Below are 14,319 nucleotides of genomic sequence, written 5' to 3' on the forward strand. Positions count from 1 at the left end.
AATGATTTAAACAATGTATTCCTGCAACGCCTTTCTAGAGCAGATCCTCCAAATGGCTTCTTCATAAACACAGGCTGGGATACCAGGTTGGCATTACGTATTTGTGACAACCAAGTGGTGCATCATATTTCTGTGCTTTCTAAACCATCATCTACCTGTCATTTCAGTAAGGTTTCAGACTATTCTCTTTGATTGCAAGCAACAGAAATCTACTTGGCCACCTTAAAGGAAATAGCAATTTTTTTTAAAAGACATGGTATAGCTCATAGAATCTAGGGAGAATATGAGGAACAGGACTCAATGTCTCTTGGAATAAAACCATGTTGCTAATTGCAACCTAAGTCAGGAAGCAAGTGAAGCTTTCCCTAGGATGCATTATCATGATGAGAGCCCCAGACACCAGATCCTTCTTCACACACCTGGACATGATGTGTTTTTAAAAGCAAAGCTCTCAGCCTGTGCAGTGTAAATGCACAACATATGTAATATCAGCATGTGCAAGAGTCTTCATTATAAATCACAGAACCTGAAAAGTAAAGCAACTGCCCAAGGCCAGCCTCATCTATCTCTTTCCTGCTTTGCTCATTAGCCACAAAAGCCTTGGCATTGTAAGATCCTCCATGATGGTGATATCCGGGCCCAGGATGCCCAGTCCTAAAGAAGCTAGCCTCCATATAACCATGCTATGGTATTTCTAACCATATGTAGAAATATGTCAGAGGTACAGTGGCCCCTGATCTACTCAAATCTCTACCAACGAGGAATGTAACCAAATTGTCCCACTATACAGAGCACACTGTTCCAGGACAAACTGCATAGAGGAGGAGTTAGAAAATGCCAAGGCCCCTTTGGTGGGTTGTAGATGCTGACCTTCTTTATTCAGCCACCTATGCTGGTGACAAAAAATTATGCAATATTAAATTTCCCTCAGTGAGATAGACCTTTACAGAAGATTGTAAAAGATAAGAACATGGAGTTTGAAGCCAGAACCCTGACAAATGATATGATGTTAGACAAGTCACTTAACAGCCCCTTCATAGAGCTGTTGCTGGACTTTGAAGAGTTGATGTTACGTACAATGTCCAGCACAAAGAATAGCTGGTACTAAAAAAGAATAGTAACAGAAAAGGCTTTAATGCACCTCCCCAATTTTTCTAACTATCTGCTTCAACTCAGAATTAAAACGCCACTTTAGTATACTAGGCATGTGTGTCTATGGAAGAAAGAGAAAAGGTTGATGAAGAAGAAAGAAAAAGTATGACAGAACATCCAGAGAGAGAACAAGCAGGCAGGCGAGGCAGGGAAGACTGGCAAAAAGGCAGGAAGAAGGAAGGAGTGTGGGAGCAGTGTGGAAAAGAAGTTCACACATATTCAGCAGCCCCCCTGGCAGTCAGTGCAGCCTAAGATACCATGAGTGGTTTTTAAAAAGCAAAATATCTGCCCTTGAAATAGTTAAAACTCAACCAACATTTTTTGTAAGTTGTTGAAAGTTGGGCGACTCCAAAGCACGATGTATACACATCAAAGGTTGGTGCCTCCCTACTACCCCTTTTGCAGGAAGCCACCCAGGCAGCCCTTGGAACTTGGGGAAATCTGGCTCCATGTCCAGCACCCAGAGGCAGTTGCCTAAGTTGCCCCTCCACCTCCCTTGTCAATGTTGCTTCTGGAACTCCACCTGCAGCTGGTCAGCCTCAGCATCCAGGTCAATAGGAGGTTCCACCAAGAAAGCTGCTGCCCCTGGTGTTGCTGCCAGTCAGAGACAATCATGAAGAAATGGAGCTGCCAACCTGGAGCCTGCCTTCTCTTTGGTCTTTCAGAGATATGAGAAGTACTTTTATTTGCTTGTTTAAGCCATTTGGAGGTAGGCCTTCAATTACTTGCAACCAAAATCATCCTAAAAGGTCCACCTGGCAAATGTTGCTCCACCTGGTGATTGTAGCAAAAAGGACGACAGTCCTAGCTCTGCCACCAACAAGTTACTGAGGACCTGGCTTCCTCATCCACAATATGAGGAGGTCACCTCTGTGTGTCTGTGATCCCTATGATCCTTCATCCTTTCAAATGTCAGTCTCTGTGTTTCTTCCATAGAAATCGGGACCCCTGGGACCCTCCCTGCCTTTTACCACCTCTCTCTTTCTCCAAGAGCAGGAGGAAAAGTCAGGGTACAAATTACATGCAGAAGAGAATGCCAAAAAACAAATTGCATTACTCAGTTAACTGGTTAAAAGAATTCAGCTAACTTCTGGAAGTTTCTAGTCATTATTTCCCTTTAGTCCTTGGGGTTACTGTTCTTCTGCACTGGTCCATTCTAATTTTACCCTTAGACCAAGGAGGAATCATTCCCATTTAAAATAAGGTTGCCTTTTCTTCTGGGGGTCCCAGATACAATCACATTTGAAATCTTATTGAAAATACTCTCAGTTGAAGATACCAGCCTCTCCAACCCAGAGGCCCTGTTCCAACCATACTGTTGCTGTCTTCTCTCTGTCCATGGGCTCTATCCAATACCCTATACCTTTATAACCTCCTCTCTTCTCAGAAAGGATCCTTTCTTCTTTACATCAATGACCCTGGATATGACCTTCCTCCTAAAGCCCCAAATAAGCTTACTTCCTCTGTGAGCCACACCCATCAATTAGCCATTCACTCAAAAATACTACCTGTTTACATCTGCAGGCAGATCTGCTGTTGTTACTGTAGATTATAGCAAGATAAAGAATATGACTGTCTGCACTTTGGGAACGTTTAGCATAGCAGACAGTGCAGGGGTGCAAATAACTTCAGTGTTAGACAGTATCCAATGATGTCATGGAAGAGACTGAAATAAAATGCTAAAAAAGTTTGGGAAAGAGAGAAAATTTTCAGTTGGAGGAATTCTGAGTAAAAACTCCTTGGAAAACATGGAATTTAAGCTAGGTTTTAGAAGATAGAGAGGATTTGAATTGGTAGTGATGGTAAGAGGAAGGCATTGTAGACAAAGAGAAAAGGCAAAGGCCAAAACAGAATGGCAGGAAAGGTAGTGCATGCTCCAGAAGAGGCATTTAGCACAGGGTGGCCCTGAGGACAGGAAACAGATTAAAGGAAACTAGGAAGCTAGGCTGGGCCCCGGTGGCAAGGAGCTTTGGATCCAAGGTAAAAAAAAATAATTTTAATCTGGTAGATGAGAGGGAATCATATTTCTATCTTAGCAGTTATCACACTATATTTTAAATGTGGCTTTTAGTCCAATTCTCTGTAAAGTAGATTTTGAGACCTGTAAGGATCTTTAAGGTTGTCTCTTTTTTTCTCTGTAACCTCAGCACTTATTCCTGTGTCTAGCATATAGTAGGTTCTCAATATATGTTTGTTGAATGAATAGTTGAATTGATCAGATCTGTACTTTCTTCCTTTTTTTTTGGCGAGGAAGATTGACTCTGAGCTAACATCCATTGCCAACCCTCCTCTTTTTTTTTTTTTTTTTTTTTTTGCTTGAGGAAGATTAGCCCTGAGCTAACATCTGTGCCAATCTTCCTCTACTTTGTGTGTGGGATGCTGCCACAGCATGGCTGATGGGTGGAGTATGTCTACACCTGGGATCCAAACCTGCAAACCCAGGCTGCAGGAGCAGAGCACATGGAACTTTAACCACTTGGCCACAGGGCCAGCCCCCAGATCTGTACTTTTTGAAAAGTAATCTAGCAGCAGGGGAGACTAGATCACAGTTACAGTGGGGGGAGTTGTGAAAAATTTAGAAGTAGTTCAGAATTCAGAACCATGTGGAGTGATGAAGGAGAACAAAAAGAGAATGGATTAGAAAGAAATTGTGAAGGAAGAACCAATAGGCCTTGAAGGAAGGTAAGAAATAAACATAGCGGGAAAATTAAACTGACTCTAAGCATTTGATCCCAGGAGACGAGGAGTATGCAGTCCCTGGTGCTTGGAATCTTGCTCCCAGTAGATTCTCTGCCCCATCAGGGCAAAGACTTGACTGCTTTGTTTGTTCACTACTGTATCCCCAACACCAAGAACATAAAGTACTAGGCTCCCAACATTATTTGAACAAACAAACAAATAAATGAACATGCTACATTTTAGATGATGGTGATTCAGCCACTCATTAATATCTGATTTAGTTAGAAATATGAGCCTGGTGCTTAGGAAGCATTTCAATTTTAGAGTCATCTGCAAAAAAGCAGTTGAAGATGCAGTCTGCACTCATTCACAGTCAGAAGGCAGAAGGAGGAAAAGGAAGGGGGCAGAAAGGGTGGTTCGTAGTTACAGAGATCAAGGAGGTTTTCAGACAGAGCTTGATTGAACAATTTTGTCAAATATTGAGAACTTAATGAGAATGAGGATTAGGTCTTGCTATTGAATAGGACATATTGGAGGTCACTGGTGACCCTCACAAACGTAGTTTTGGATTTGGGGGTACTGAAGATAGATTTCATTATCCCTAGTCAGATATCACAACACAATACAGACACAGGCTCAAGGCACACATTTACGTTTTCATATAGAAAAAGACACCTTGCCTCTCTCTTCAGGGGTTGGAGACAGCCCAAAATACACTCATTTTGAGGGGAGAATCAGAGTTCTTTTGCCAAATAGTAGGTGACTACTTGGGGATCTTATGGTGGGACATTCAATTTGAATGATATGTAGTAAAAGAAAGTGGAAGGTAAGAGTCAAGTAGAAAGAAGTGTATCAGCTAGGTTAAATGCACACCCGGTCCAACACAAGAGGCAATCCCACCACCACAGAGCTGTCTCACAGCAGTTGGTTGTCCCTGAGCACAAGAAGGTGCCAACCCCAGCCATTCATGTGAAGTGAGGTTCCAAGATACATATGAATCTGGGCTCCATCCAGGGCAATTCCTGGTTTAAGCTACTCCAGGCTGACGGTGAAGCAGATTGGAACTCCCAGGCTTCAGAAAAATTGGTCCAGGCTCCCTAGGGACCCTTAGGCCAGAAAAGACCTGCCCTCCAGCAGGTCCCTGCCAGCTCACACCTGACCCTCTGCCTGAGCACATTAGGAACCCCTTCCTAAGTCCTGATAAGCAATTTACAAAGTCCCTTCCTCATGCCAGTTCAATGAGCTGGTTCATTTCCTCCAGTCATGACCAGAGTTCTCTCCATAAATAAAAGCCTAAATATTATTAGTATTCTGGAACATCATCTATGTTAGAAATCTAAGCAAGGGGGGAATTAAATTCTTTTTTAAAAAAAAGAAGCGCCAGAGTTTAGAAAACTCTGATGAATATCAAAGGCCTCCTCTATGACAATTCTTTGGAGCAGCCACATCCCTCTTCTGGTTGCAGAATACTGCACTCCAGTTAGGAAAAAGAGTTTATGAAGGGATTAAGAGTCAAAACACGTGGTTCATGATATCCAAGGCAGTGTTAACACAAAGAACCATCTCAGAGAGAAGGTTGAGAAAAATCAGATCGGAGGGATGAATGGGATGTTAGATGATTGAAAAGGAGGAGAAATCTTCTGTATGTGTGTTTCAGCATTTCACGGACATCATCATGCAAAAAAAAAGTCTGCCAAGTATGTCATGATAGCAGTCAGCCATCTGCTATGACACCAAACACAGATTTTGCAATCCCGAGGCACACGCGTACACGCCGGCGCGCAGGGCCGGCTCTATAAATCTCCATTAGATCAGACTGAGAGGGCCGTGGGTGGAGTGGCAGGGCTGCCAGAAACAGCTCCTACCCGCAAATGTCTCAAGATCGGAGCTGCGATATGGCCTGATGAGAGAGGGCGCCCTTGGTGTAGGGTGGAGGGCTAAGAGAAATGGAGTCTGTGCATGGGGAGGCAGAGGCCACGGAGGCAGGAGATAGCCTGGGAACCACTTTGAAAGGATCTCATAAAAGTGCCATTTGTTGGGAGCCCGGAGGAAGTGGAGGCAGCTTTGGCACAGGTGGCCACGGTGCTAAATTAACTGTTAACACAAATAATCAAAGTGCAAGACTCATCGAGCGGCTGGCGCCAGCGAAGCGCGCTGGAGGGGGCGGGGGCGGTCAGCAAGGTTGGCGGTGGCGGGCGGCAGGTGGGGGCTGAGCGGGGGGATGGGCGGGGGACCGGGGATCCAGAACAAGGCGAGAGGGGTGAAGGAGAAAGACTCATTCACGGACTCCGGAGACTGGGGATCCAGGGCAGGGGAAGGGGAGGGGTTAGGGACTCACTGGGGACTCCTGGAACTGGGCCCCAGGGCTGGAGGAAGTGGGAGCTGGGGAACGCACCAGGGACCCCAGGCAACGGCAGCGCTGTGCCCCTGGCCCGGCCTGGTGCATGGCCACTGAGTGTCTTATTTCTGCACAGGTGAGTATAGGTGCACAGCAGCCCTCTGAAGCCCAGGGCCCTAAAGGTGGTGGAGCTAGTAGAGGTGAGGCCAGTAACTAGCTGAGAGCAAAAAGACGTCAAATCCCAGGTCAGGCCATTGCTGTAAGTCATGGTGACTAACCTGGCTCCCTCATGCCTGTGATTACTGTGGGGTGTAAGACCTTCTGGTGCAGCTCCCCAGGGAGAGTCCCAGAGAGGAAAGCCTCTGAAACCTACTTCTGAGTACACTCTCCTTGTTTCCACCAGGAGAAAGGTCTGAACATTTTTTCACAAACTTGGTTTACATGCCGTCTCTGCAGCCTTGCGCTGTGAGCTTCATGCCAGAAATCATCATCTTCCGTTTGCAGATAGACAAGTTAAGTAGATGGACATAAGTTTGGCCAGCTCAGGGCTGGGCCTCCTTATCCTCATGTACACAAGGGCCCTGGGTGCCAAGTGCCAGATGACATCCACATTGCCAAGCAGTGGGATGGAATAAAACCCTGTTTATAACGAAGTGGGAGAGGATGCCCAAGTAACAGCATGTGTTTTGGGTGCCCTTCCTGGGATCCTGGAATTATAAGAGGGTACTTCCTGGAAAGAACTGTCTTTTGAGGAGATTCTTAAACATTAACGATGCCTATTCTTGGGTAAGGTGTTCTCACTCAGGTGTGTCTCTAAGAATCAAAGCAAGGTAGATTGAGAATTAGTCTGACAAATAAATTGCAAAGAAAAAAAGTAAGAGAGACAAGCTGGCCAGCCACACAAGGGCAGCCTCCTGCTCTGAGAGACAGCCACCCTAAATGCCTCTGCGAGAACACAGTCATATCTTTACCAAGCCAAAGCAGTCAGCTCTAAAGACTGAAGTACAAGGTCAAATTGGTAATCTGGCCTAATTTCGTTTTTATGTTTTTTAAAACTGGGTTTAACTTTAGTGCATTTATATCCAACACATATGTTTATATAGACACAGCCAGTGAAAAACAAGAGAATTTCTCTCTTTGGAAAAAGTATTAAAATTATGATATAGTGATTAAGAAGACTACAACTAGTTACACTCGCATAAGATGTCTTAATAAGAAGGAAGATTGCTGAAATTCATCCTCCACTACTTCCCTGGATGTCAGAACCACTCTGTGATACAGGTGTGCTCACAGTCCCACATCTCTCACCTGAGACCCCCAGGCGAGCTCAGGCAATGCTGCCAGGGCCAGCCAGCCAGTGCATGTGATTGGAACCCAAGGCTACTTCTGGAGCCTATATTCTTTCAACCCTCCAGAAGGAGGTGGTCCAGAAAGGCAGCAAGAATGTGATATCCCTCTGTATTCATTCATTCAACCAATATTTATTGAACACCCACCATGTGCCTGGGTCAGGAGCCAAGATCCAAGAAGGAAAAGAAAACAGATGGAATTCCTGCCTCACGGAGCGGCCAGCCCTCCCTGTAGAGTGGGGAGAGGGACATGAAGTGAAGCACCTTACAAGTGACCATCTAATTACAGATATGACTTTGTGGAGCTGGTGGAAGCAGCTTGCCGAGATGCTCCCAGGAGTCAGGTTCTTTCCCAGTGCTCAAATGGAAGAGAACAGTGACCTCAGGTTCCTCACAGCACTTCTCATAATGATGATGAGAATACTGCCAGAAGCATCAATAACTTTATGTAGGGAGTGGTGGCTATGTGCCTGCTGCTGTGCAAAGCACCTTCACAGATTGTTTACTCCTACCAATCATCTCATGATTGAGGCTTTATTGTTATCCCCAGTTTACAGATAAGAAAACCGAGATTTAGAGAAACTAAGGACATACCACAGGTCTCATGGGGACAGAGTAAAGCCTAGCTTCAAAATCATATCAGGTCTTACTTTTTTTAAGGTTTTTTTTCTTCCCTCTATGTCTCAGTATATGAAATAGAAAAAGGATACAGCTTATGTCCTTGCTCTGCTTTCATTACAATGTTAAAAACATGACCATAAGTGGTGCAACATATAAATACAGAGCATATTTTAGGTCACAGAGCGACCAGAGTCAGGCTGGGGGCACAGGCCACTTGCTCTGCATTGGATCTGCACCTGTCTTTCTAAGCACAGACAGGGCTGTTAGGCTATGTAGGCTAATGATGATATACTGGTAGTGATGATAACAGCACCATGCATTCCCCACGGCCACCTCATGTCATCCTTAAAGCAATCTCTGGTAAGTGCTATTATTCCCTTTCTAGAAAGGAAGAAACTGAGATGTCAGAAGCTTGTGTCCCTCACACAGTTAAGACCTGAGAATCACAACCCAGGTCTGTAGGCCTCCAAAGCCTGTGCTTTGGCCACTGTGGCACAAGGCTCCTCTGCAAAATGAAGCAATTAAGAACCAGAAGTCTCCCTTCCAACTCTTATGTGCAATAATTATAGGGTGAAAAAAGCTACAAATTCAGTTCCTTGTTTAAAAAAAAAAAGCCATTTGACTAGGTCAGGTAAACAAAATGATATTTGGGCTAGCTTGGCCCAACTCTAAAGACTCATAATGGGACCTCGGAATTAGGTTGGAAGGGCCAAGCTATCCCCAATTGTGTCCCAGTTCATGGTGTAGGTTGCCTCTAGGCACGTAAGCAGCCTACAGGCCCCTCTTCGGGTGCCCAGAATCTCCCAGGAGCAGCAGAAACAGGGCCATGCTCCCAGTCACCTCCACTGTGCCCACCTCACAAGGCACCCTCAGTCTTGGGCAAGGGCGGGAGCACTACATTATAGGATATGGTAGTCAGTCCACTCTGTGGGTATGGTGAGCCTGTCCCAGCCAGGCTGCTTCTCACTTTGCAGCTAGTTCCCACTATGGGTGACAAGCCCACTGAAGTCATCCAAAAAACTTACAACATGAGGTGTGGGTCACAAGGAAAGAAATCAGACAGCCCTCCCTCATTGCAGCCCTCCCACATTAGCACCCAAAGTTCCAGCATATCTTGAATGGTCAATCCGAGGAGCAGTTCACACATGCCCCAAACAGAAGTATGTGATGGGTTCTCAGCACCCAGTGCCTCTGCTCTCCATGGCTCTTGCAGCTGTGTCCACTCTCAGCTGCCTGGTGATTGCTGGGGGACATCCACCCTAACAGCCTTCCAGTCACTGCTAGCTCTGACAGGAGCCTCCCTGGATATTCTCTCCATACACAACTGATAAGACTTGCTGGAGTTGTACATGTTAACAACCATTCATAGGAGGAAGAAATCCCTAGAGATGAAATTTCAGATTCCAGGAGAGGTAAAAGATCCTATCTGCTGCCTGTAAACAGCTTAATATTCTGCATAATCAGAAGAATGTCTCTGTCTAAAAAAGAAACTTTCAATAAATCAAACGTGGTACAGTGGACAGAAGATCCCAAGACCTGGGCTGCACGCCTGTCAGCTGTGTGCCCTTTGACAGACCCCTCAGGCAAGACTGAGCTGGTCTAGCACCTGTCAGGCCATGCCCAGCACACCTACATGATTTTAAATGGGACGTTTCCAGTCTCTATGCAGATATCATAAAGTATGCTAAGTCAGCAGAGAGTCTCTTAAATCAAAAACAAAAATTATTTTTTCCCTCTGAGCACAGAGGGCATGCTGTTAGACCCTCCCAGATTCCAAGGACAGTTCTCCTAAAATCTCAGTATTTCCAAGTGAATGGCTCTCACCAGCACTGGATTCGTTTAGATTGACTCACGCAGGCCTGTGTGTGGAGAGTCATAGCCATTCCTTGAGACTGGATTTGGTGAAGAACAAACATATTGGGTCTGCTACACAGAGGCAGCTCTAGCCAGAGGAAGGGACACCAGCCCTAGGCTCCACCTGCTGTCCCACAAAACCCTTTGGGAGATTGCTTCATCCCTTCCTGCGCTCTCTGCCATTCCTCTCCATCTCAGCATCCTGCACATTGTCTCCTACAGTGAGCTCTCCCAGGCCACCTATGGCCCAGATCATCTCCATCTCCCTCTCCAAAGCCCTACCAGTTATGCACGCCATAGCACTTGGTATGAGCCTTCATTACTGAACTTATCACACTGTACGTATTTGCTTCCATGTTTCTCTCCACGATGCTGTGTGAGCACCATAGAATGGATGGCAGTTTTCTGTATCCGTGTGCAGTCTCACAGTCTACTGTGTAGACTCAGAGGTAAAACAAGCATGTCTTTTATGCTTCTCGTATCATCAAAAAATGCCGGGCACAGTACTAGAAAAAGCACAGGGTCTTTCTGAGAAAACTCTTAAGACCAATAAGGATTCTATGAACAAAGTTATAAATAGCAAAAGGCCAGGCAAAAAGCAAATCTGCATTTGTAGAATGCACCCAAGGTACAGCATATAAATAACATCTGATCATGTCATTGGAATTAAAAGGTCAGAGACATAATATTTAAGTTTTAAAGTGACAACATAGAGAAAAGATTCCTTGCAGGTAGGATCCCTGTCTTATTTACCTTCTTATTCCCTGTAGATACATAATAGGCACTCAAGAGGAAATAAATGAATGAATGAGTAGTAACTTAGAAGAGATGAAGAAAAGGAAAAAAGTAATGTTAGTAAATAAAAAACTTATTTTGGGTTTCTTAAAATTATTTTTATTAAATGAGACAGCCACAGCAAATCTAAGCAAAGTGCTGTATGCCTGACTCATGAGAAGTAAAAGAGAACTCTGAGGAGTCATAGTGCTTTTAACAAGATCATTTAAAATGTTCTATTGTAGTTCTTTTTATGGGTCATATATCCTTAGCACACAGCATGGCTTTTCCCCTCTAGGCTTCTATTTCTGTTCAAGTGAAAAGTTTGGGGTCAGCTAAATTTGACACCTCCTGTGAAATTCCAGAGGTTCAAAACCTAATGGAATTTAAGGCAAAGAGATCTTGTTTTCTTCTTTCAGAAACATACCCAGGAGGTCATCATGGGTATCCTTTTAAGAGAAAGAGAGAAGTGGAGGGAGTTGGAAGGAAAAATGCAAGCAATGAGAGCATTTTTTAAGTTCTTAAAACAAGTATGGTTCTTTGCTGTTAACATTTCCAACACCTTAGCTCTTTGCTTGCAGTATTGGAGAAAATATATAACTTTTTATTAGAAAGGTTTTCTTAAATATAAAAATGTTTTAGATAAAAAACAGCATAGCAGCCAGAAGATTATCTGTTTTAAAGGAGATGTTCTGCTGATTCCAAGTCTGTGGCAAAGAGCTCTTACCTCTTACCAGTGGAGCTGTTTCTAGAGGCACTGGGTTTGCTGACTGCCCTATTCTGAAGGCGTCCAAAGTCTTCTGCAGAACATCCAGGATTTATCAACTGTTGAGCTTCCCCGACTTCATTATGTAGCTACTAAGAATTCCTTTGAAGCTCATACAGTTTGGGAGAAGTGGTGGGAGGGAGCGGGGAGAAGGGAGCAGGGAGGTGAGGAGGGGCAGACTGTGAGACAGGAGCAGGCCCTCCCTCCGGAGCCTGTGGCAGGATGTCCACATGCTGTAGTCACCCTGAGAATCAAATGGCATTTCAGCCTTATGCTGGCGGTCTGTTTTTTCCTGTCTAGAAACTAAGGGTTTTCCATTTTATTCACCAAAGAAGCCAAAAATATTGCACATTTACCGTAACAAGGCCAAGGAAAATAATATTACAAACCAAATAAAACAAAATTTTAAAAAGTAAAATAAAGCAGTTGGTCACCAAACTTTTGCAACTGAAAAGAAAGATGGCTTTTATCTTACCTGCTCTATACATGTTTTTCATTCTGACTTCATCATCAGCAAAGCAGTTGCCTTTACCAGGAGGCTGATCTGAACAGTATAAAGAAATCTCCCAGATATTTCAGGCCAGTGTTGTTTAAAAAGAGACATCTAAAAGTTCTGTTGTACTTGAGACTTCTCTAATCTTAGCCATGGTTTGTATGTTTTTTGCCTTTGTTGGTGTTAGAGAGCATCAGAATTCCGTTACTAAAATCATTCAAGACTCCGAAGAGCTCAGGAAACTAATTTACTTGAAATCAATGTCATTTATTTCCACTTTGCTCTACACAATTGATAAGAGTCAAATGCTTCAAACTTCAGACTACACTCCACCTCTGGGACCACGGGTTCCAGGACAACAAATCCGCTTCTTTCCATTCGTTGTCTAAACTTAGAAAACACAGGAGACTTTTTGGAAGATTATACGTTTTCCAAGAGATTTCAACAAGGGTTTCTAAAAGTTTTGCACTTTTGTAGATTTGGCAACAACAACCAACCAAACAGGGACAAAACGTAGTGTTCAAAACCAAAGACTTTTTCTCTTACAAATTATTTTTCTCACTTAAAAAATCATTATGCAAACCTAGACTTATTGTATGCTCAAATAAAATGGGCACACATTCCACTTGGTGGCGATCTTCTGAACACGTTGTGTCTGTGTCTCCTGGCCGTGCTATTTAAGATTTCGTTACGGCTGTCCTGCGTGCTCTCACAGCCAGACAGGAACAAGTAGTGGGGATTTTAGTCCTAAATGCATTGGTAACAGCAGATGAACATTTCCAGGGCTTTATTGCATATCATACCCTATTGTTGTTGAGGTTTTATGTTGTTTTTCTTTCTTATACCTTTTATTTGGTGGTAGGAAGTAGATGTTGAGAATGTGGACAAAAAATAGATTTGATGCTTGGAGATTAAATCAGACGTTTGTTCTGGTCAGCCTCTGGGCCCTTTGCAGTTTATGTCATCCCATAACACATATGAGAGTCCAGTTAATGAGAGAAGCAGACATTCTGCGGTAGAGACAGCAAGACTGGATTGTAATCTCCTAAGGAGAGAACTGATTTCATTCTGCTGCTGCAGATAGAAGTGAATCAAAGGATGAGATTTAACCTATCACTTCTTCATTTCCTCCTTATATGTATTTTTTCCACCAGAACTATCTTGACTCATCTTTTCACATTGTTTTCTGTTTAGAAACACTGTGTTCCTCTCTATCCACTATGCTGTCTTCTCGTATAGCCAGTCCTTGCATCCTAGACTTACAAGCTGGGTCACTGGGGCTACCCTCGGGGGAACCTGATCAAGATCTGTGGAGTGTTTGCTTTCTTCCTTTCCAACTCTGCTCCGCATTGCATGTTCATGGGGAGTATAGGGAATACCAAAAATAAGACATATCAAATTTGCCCTTTTGATGGTTAATTAGGAAACCTCACTGGCCACCTATTGAGAACACTTTTTGTTAGTTAATAAAGAGAAACAAATATTTTGAAAGAAAGATGAAAATTTAAGTAGTAAAAAAAACCACCGACTGTTATCTCCCTTAAAAGGTATTGCCACCTAGAGGCACATTCATTACTTTTTCCTTGTCAAAATACTCATATCAAGAGTTTCTAGAAGAGCTCTGAACCCCGCACCACCCCCCCATGCTTTATGTCTACAAATAGGAGTTGATTTGAATTTGTGTTTCTTTGTTTTTTAATTTATTGAGAGAGGAAAAGAATTTTATCTATATTCTGGCCCATTCAGCAAGTTTTCATTAGCATCTATAGAACCAGATGTATGAACTGACTTTTTTTAAGGAGATGTCTGAGAATTCTGTTTTTAAGTTGTATCCAAGAGGATTTTCCCCTAGTTTTATGGAGAAATAACTGACATACATCACTGTATAAGCTAAAGGTGTACAGCATGACGGTTTGATTTACATATATTGTGAAATGATTACCACAACAGGTTTAGTTAACATCCATAATCTCATATAGATACAATAAAAAAAGAAAAAAATTTCTCCTTGTCATGAGAACTCTTAGGATTTACTCTCTTGACAATTTTCCTGTATATCATACAGCTGTGTCAACTATAATCATCCTATTGTACATTACATCCCCTATCCTTATTTATCTCATAATTGTAAGCTTTTACCCCTTGACCACCTTCCTCCAATTGCCCCTCCCTCCACCCCCTGCCTCTGGAAACTCCAAATGTGATCTCTTTTTCTATGAGCTTGGTGTTTTTTGTTATTGTTTTTCTTTTTAAGATTCCACATATAAGTGAGATAATACAGTATTTGTCTTTC

At 43.3% G+C, this 14,319-nt stretch overlaps 1 long non-coding RNA gene across 7 annotated transcripts in view; it reads right to left on the reverse strand.

The window, feature by feature from the left end:
* The window catches only part of LOC103558111 (uncharacterized), a 167,707-nt gene extending 155,944 nt beyond the window's left edge, over positions 1-11,763 (reverse strand). For 2 of the 7 annotated variants that reach the window (XR_011543088.1, XR_011543092.1), the window contains exon 1: positions 11,495-11,759. This is a non-coding gene — a long non-coding RNA (uncharacterized lncRNA). Of the gene's footprint in view, positions 1-11,494 lie in introns of all 7 variants that reach the window. The other 5 variants (XR_011543089.1, XR_011543090.1, XR_011543087.1 and 2 more) reach the window with 4 other exon arrangements.
* Between the last annotated feature and the right edge of the window lie 2,556 nt (positions 11,764-14,319).

The sequence above is a fragment of the Equus przewalskii genome, chromosome 8, assembly GCF_037783145.1.
Source record: "Equus przewalskii isolate Varuska chromosome 8, EquPr2, whole genome shotgun sequence".
Taxonomy (NCBI): domain Eukaryota; kingdom Metazoa; phylum Chordata; class Mammalia; order Perissodactyla; family Equidae; genus Equus; species Equus przewalskii.